Genomic DNA, 6,961 nt, shown 5'->3' on the forward strand with positions numbered 1-6,961 from the left:
GTAGATCCCTAGCAGTGCTATTGCTGGGTCATAGGGGAGTTCCACTAATAGTTTTTTGAGGAGCCTCCACACTGTTTTCCAGAGCTGTACCAGTTTACAGTCCCACCAACAGTGTAGGAGGGTGCCTGTTTCTCCACACCCTCGCCAGCATCTATAGTCTCTTGTTCATTTTAGCCACTCTGACCAGTGTGAGGTGGTATCTCAGTGTGGTTTTGATTTGTATTTCCCTGATGATGAGTGACACTGAGCATCGTTTCATGTGCCTGTTGGCCATCTGGATGTCCTCTTTGGAGAAGTGTCTGTTTAAATCTTCTGCCCATTTCTTCACTGGATTATTCGTTTTTCGGGTATGGAGTTTAGTGAGTGTCTTGTAGATTTTAGATAGTAGCCCTTTATCTGATATGCCATTTGCCTCTATCTTTTCCCATTCTGTTGGTTGCCTATTAGTTTTTTTTTTATTGTTTCCTTTGCAGTGCAGAAGCTTTTTATCTTGATGAGGTCCCAATAGTTCATTTTTGTTCTTGATTCCCTTGCCTTTGGGGATGTGTCGAGGAGGAAATTGCTGCGATTGAGGTCAAGGAGGCTGCTTCCTGCTTTCTCCTCTAGGGTTTTTATGGTTTCCTGTCTCACATTCAGGTCCTTCAGCCATTTTGAGTTGATTTTTGTGAATGGTGTAAGAGAGTGGTCTAGTTTCATTCTTCTGCATGTTGCTGTCCAGCTCTCCCAACACCACCTGTTGTCACAATCCCAGACTTTAGCCTCTACTACAAAGCTGTCATCATCAAGACAGTATGGTATTGGCACAAAATCTCTTAAATATAACTTGATTTGTCCATTTCTCCTGGGAATTTTTTAAGTTGTTTCTTTGTATATTTTGAGGTTGTATTGTTGGTGTATACATGTTTTCAATTATAGCTTCTTGCTCTATTCCTTTAATCAGCATATACCATCTTTCTCTGTCCCTTATATTTTTTTGCCCTATATTCTATATTGTTACATATTAAGAGTCTTCCCCTTTCTTCTTTTAGTTTGTAATTTTTTCCATCATCTATTTTCAAACTTCTTGTGTCTTTTAAGTTTCTCTTTAAACAACTTATTATTGGGTCTTGTTTTTTTAACCCAATCTGAGTCTGTTTTTTAATTGGTCAATTTAATTAATGTATGTTTCTTATAATTCATTCCAATAATAGTTATTTCTGCCATTTTATTCTATACTTTTCATTTTATACTTCTTTTCCTCTTTCTGTATTTTTAAAAACTTTTTAAATTTATTTTTGAGAGACAGAGAGACAGAATGTGAGCAGGGGAAGGGCAGAGAAAGAAGGAGACACAGAATCTGAAGTAGGCTCCAGGCTCTGAGCTGTCAGCATAGATCCTGATGTGGGGCTTGAACTCACAAACCATGCGGTCATGACCTGAACCAAAGTTGGCTGCTTAACCAACTGAGCCACCCAGGTGCCCCTCTTTTTCTGTATTTTTAAAGTCAAGGCATAAATATCTTAATGTTATTAATTTCAGATGTACAGCATAATGATTAGACATTTATGGGGGCACCTGGCTGGCTCAGTCAGCAGAGTATGTGGGGTCATGATCTCGGGGTCATGAGTTTGAGCCCCACATTGGAGGTAGAGTTACTTAAAACAAATAGTGATTAGATATTTGTATATACAGTTGATCCTTGAACAATGCTGGGGTTAGGAGCCCTACCCACATATAATTGAAAATCCACATATAACTTTTGACTCCCCCAAACCGTAACTATTAATAGCCTACTGTTGATTGGAAGCCTTACTGATAACATAAATAATTGATTAACATATATTTTATATACTATATGTATTACATACTGTATTCTTACAATAAAGTAAGCTAGAAGAATAGGAAATCATAATGAAAACACATTTATAGTATTGTAGTCACGGGAAAAAATCTACATGTAAGTGGAGCCGCACAGTTCAAACCTGTGTTGTTCAAGGGTCAACTGTACTGTGAGATGATCACCACAATAAGTTTAGTAAACATCCACACATAACTATCAAGTTTTTTTTCTTGTGATGAGAACTTTTAAGATTTATTTTTTTAGCAATTTTCAAATATGCAATCCCATTTTATTCACCATAGTTACCAAGCTGTATGTTACATCCCCAGGACATTTTTATTTTATAACTGGAGGGATCTTTTGACCTCTTCACCCATCCTCCGAACCCCCCACCAGCAGCCAGCAATCTAATATCTAAGAATTGCTTTTGTTTTTTTTTAGATTCCACATACAAGTGAGGTCATATGGTATTTGTTTTTCTCCAGGGATTTTAATTTTTCTAGCTTAAACGTTGAGCATTTCTGATCTGCCTGGAATCTCTCTTACTTCAAAGCTCATGTTCTCTCTGTTGTACCACAAGAATTAGATATCAATGGAATCTGAAAAGTTGTTATCTACCCCACTGGATCCAAAACTGGTGTATGTGAGAATTATTTGGAAGCTTTTGAGACATGCTATTCCTGGACCCACCTTCAGAGATTCTGGCTCAGGGCATCTGGGTAAAGCCCTGATGCTAATGCAAGCCCCAGATTTTGACGCAGGCGGTTCACCAACCACATTGTGGGAATACTCTAACTATCTAACGTCATAACGTTTCAAATGACAAGCTTTATGCTTGTCTTTGAGCTTTAATTACTGCTTTTTAAAGATACACCATAGGGGGAGAAAAAATAAAGATACATGCCTGGGTGGGTTCTAATCATCTCTTTCTAGACCCTTTTCACCTTATACTGTCCTATATGCCTAATAAATATCTAAATCTGTTTCTTTTTTCAAAAGTTTTTATTTAAATTCTGGTTAGTTAACATACAGTGCAATATTAGTTTCGGGTGTACAAGATAGTGATTCAACAACTCTATGCAACATTCAGTGCTCATCCCCAGTGCCCTTCTTAATCCCCATCACCTATTTAACCCATGACCCCACTCGCCTCCCTTCTGGTAATCATTGGTTTGTTCTCTTATATAATTAAGAGTCTGTTTCCTAATTTCTCTCTCTCTCTCTTATTTTTCCTTTTGCTTGTTTCTTAAATTCCACATGAGTAAAATCATATGGTTTTTGCCTTTCTTTGACTGAACTTATTTTGCTTAGCATAATACTCTCTAGCTGCATCTGTATCATTGCAAATGGCAAGATTCCACTCTTTTTTATGGATGAATAATATTCCTGTGTGTGTGTGTGTGTGTGTGTGTGTGTGTGTGTGTGTGTACTACATCTTCTTTCAAAGATGGACACTTGGCTGTTTCCGTAATTTGGCTATGGTAGACAATGCTCCTATAAACATAAGGATGCATGTATCCTTTTAAATTAGTATTTTGTATTCTTTGGGTAAATACCCAGTGGTGTGATTCCTGGATTGTAGGGTAGTTCTATTTTTCACTTTTTGAGGAATCTCCATACTCTTTTCCAGAGTGGCTGCGGCAGTTTGCTTTCCCAACATACTTTCTCCACATACTTGCCAACACCCATTGTTTCCTGTGTTGCTTTTAGCCATTCTGACAGGTGTGAGGTGATATTTCATTGTAGTTTTGATTTGCATTTCCCCGATAAGTGATGTTGAACATCTTCCCATGTGTCAGTTGGCCATCTGTATATTTTCTTCGTCTAGACGTACTTTCATAATCTATATTCTTCTAATTAGAATTTGCAGTCCGCTGCTCCTTTACTATCACTCTATTTTACTTGCTTGTTTCATCATCATAAAAACACATCTTCCTTTACTGAGCATTTTTGAGTGTAGTGATAGGGCATTTTGGCACTCAGCAGTCATTTTACTAGTAGGCATGACTGTCCTCATTTATATAAGAAAGCGAGAAGAAACTTGGGGAATTTGCCTGATATCACATTCAATGGATAAGCTGGTATCTGAGCCCAGATGTGTCTATTTTAATTTTTATATCCCTCTGCCTTCAAAGATAATGTGATCCCAAGAAGCCTACCTTATAGTGGGGAAGAAACAAATACTCTCACTCTCTGGCCATCTTCGTATCTAAGACAGTGCTTTGCATAGTAATGCTTAATGAATGTCCATGAAAATAATGCATGGACATTGGTTTCTTACTTTTTTTCCTGTTTATGCTTTCCAAGTCAGGAGACCCATAGTCTGGTAAAACAAAAAAGAAGCAAAGAGGATTGTTTGGGAAAACACAAATTTGGAGACAAAACAGAGAGAAGAGACCATCACACAGTGAGTTTCTTCATCTGAACAGCTGCCATAATAGGCCATCAAAGCGATGGACCCCATTATGCCCGTTACAGGCTAGGCTACTTCTATTTTGCACTCTTTATTTTTCTGATTAATTCCATAAAAGTTTGAAGCAATTCAAAAATGTAAAATTTAATATTAGTACTATTTTCTACTTCCTGTGCTCAGTTTTAAAACGCTGATGTTAAACATAGTAGAGCAAGCAACTATATGTAATTGTATAAATTATTGCTGAGAATTTGCATATGAAACACACACCTTTTACTGCCTCTAGTTGGCATTGTTAACGAGGTTATAAATAGCACAGCTGACACACTGCAAACAGAAAGTGCTTTTTGATGGGCACTTGCTATGAATGGAAGAAGTGTTCAAATACAATGTTTAAGTTGGAAAGCTTTCATTAGAACTAGCCGAGGGGGAAAATGGTTTATTTCCTAATCATAGCCTTGCTTAAGAATCCAATCATATAGAAAGACTTATGGTAAACCTTTCTAAAAACAGATATTATGCTACTATTTGGGTAAATAAGTGACACATCCAGTCTATAAACATATTTTAATAGTGTTGATGGGCACTTTTGAGAAAATTGAGCCGCTCCCTTTGGATTAAATAATCTCTTAGTGTGTATATACGGTGAGGCAAAGGAAGTAATGAGACGAAGATACAAAATTGGAGAGTGCCATTTGTATTTATTTATACCATTAGGGCACTGTGCTGAAATCATTTCCTGGAATTCGAAAATTTAAAAACTATTTGAGGGGCGCCTGAGTGGCTCAGTTGGTAAGGCTTCCGACTTCGGCTCAGGTCAGATCTCACGTTCGTGGGTTCGAGCCCTGCATCAGGCTCTGTGCTGACCGCTAGCTCAGAGCCTGGAGCCTGCTTCCGGTTCTGTGTCTCCTTCTCTCTCTGACCCTCCCCCTCTCATGCTCTGTCTCTCACTGTAATAAAATAAATAAAACATTAAAAAAAAAACTATTTGAAAAGCTTTAACTATGGAGACAGAACAGAAAGATGCCATTCATTTTGACTGACCATTAAAATGACAATTAATAGGACAGTATTTTGCTGTTTTATATTGCTTATGGGCAAAAATTCAACGAAGTCACTCTGAGGGCTGCTCCAATCATTAGATGTAGGAACAAAAACTAGTGATTACTTTTGGAAATGACAAAGCTAACATTTGTAGGCATCATATTATTTTTATGGACTGTAGTCCTTTGGTTTTCAGAAATTTTATTTTGTTTTGCTTTGTTATGGCTGTAAAGCAACCATGACACAGAATTTTGATGTCGAACTACTCATCCACATGACAGGAGAGGTGAGGGGGCTAGGGACAAAATTTTCTTCCTACACATTGTTTTTAGGAATCTATATTTGCCTTAGTGCCTTGATGCCATGGTGATAGCTTAGCAACAGCTAGATACAAAGTAATCTGTCATGCCAGCTTCTGATCATAAAAAGTTGGCAGGTAGAGTAGTGGGAAGAAAAATGTAAGTGTTCAGGTGTTTAATAGTTTAATCAAAAAGAGATTTGCTTTCCCTCCCTACTACCTGTTCTTGTCTATTTCTTCATTATATATAGAAAGAGATGAGAATCTTAAAAAAAAAATCCCAAACAAACCTCAGTGTTATAACTGATAAGACAAAATTTTTTTTAACTTTTTTGTTTTTAAAGCCAACATACCACACGATGCATTTCATTATCTTTATCAGGATAATTTATATGTAAAGCAAAGAAATTTAAATCATCTGAAAGACAAGAATGTAAAACTTGGAAATGAATAAATAAAATCACCTTGGTTTTCAGGGCTATTGATTTTTTAAAATGTTTATTTATTTATTTTGAGGGGGAGAAGGGGCAGAGAGGATGAGAGAATCCCCAGCAGGCTCCATACTCTCAGCACAGAGCCCAAGATGGGGCTTGAACTCACAAACCATGAGATCATGACCTAAGCGAAATCAAGAGTCCGTCGCTTACCCAACTGAGCCACCTAGGCACCTCAGGGCTATTGATTTTATTTCAAATATCCCCAAATAGTAAAATATAAGCAAATAGTTGCTAGCTAATTGAAGAGTTGGCAAATAGACTTCAATTTGTGTGCTGGTGCTGTTATATTAATAGTGGCTACCTAGTGGGCCGTGTTAAGGAGTATTCTAAGGTTCTGTAGGAAAAAGGTCTGTGAATGATGAGTGAATATACTTATCAGAGTTGGGAGGGAAATTAGAGGGTAAAAGACTTACTAAATGGAATGTGGGGTGAGCACAAAGCACTCAATACAAACTTTAAATTCAAGTCTTATATTTTCTTGTATTATGTATTTATTTTTTAAAGATTTTATTTTATAAGTAATCTCTATACCCAGTGTGGGGCTCAAACTCACAACCCTGAGATCAAGAATCTCATGCTCTACCAACTGAGCCAGCCAGGTTCCCTATTTATTTATTTATTTAAAGTAAGCTCTATGCTCATCATGGAGGTTGAACTCAAAACCCTGAGATCAAGGGTCACATATTCTACCAACTGAGCCAGGAGGCGCCCAAGTTTTACATTTTATGCTAAAATAAATGCAAAGCTTACATTTAGTTCCATAATACATGTATTTTGTATGCCATAAATGTTTAAAAAATCACTTGTAGTTAAGCATTACTTAACTTTAACTTTGTGAGGGAAAAAAAAGTTCTTGGATAATATTATGCATGTTCATTCTGAGGCTTCCC

General features: G+C 37.0%; 1 non-coding gene across 1 annotated transcript; it reads right to left on the reverse strand.

The window, feature by feature from the left end:
• Window positions 1-6,599: 6,599 nt before the first annotated feature.
• On the reverse strand, window positions 6,600-6,672 carry TRNAK-CUU. Its single transcript has one exon. It is a non-coding gene; the product is annotated as a tRNA-Lys (tRNA).
• Between the last annotated feature and the right edge of the window lie 289 nt (window positions 6,673-6,961).

Source organism: Suricata suricatta, chromosome 7, assembly GCF_006229205.1.
Source record: "Suricata suricatta isolate VVHF042 chromosome 7, meerkat_22Aug2017_6uvM2_HiC, whole genome shotgun sequence".
In the NCBI taxonomy this organism is placed as follows: domain Eukaryota; kingdom Metazoa; phylum Chordata; class Mammalia; order Carnivora; family Herpestidae; genus Suricata; species Suricata suricatta.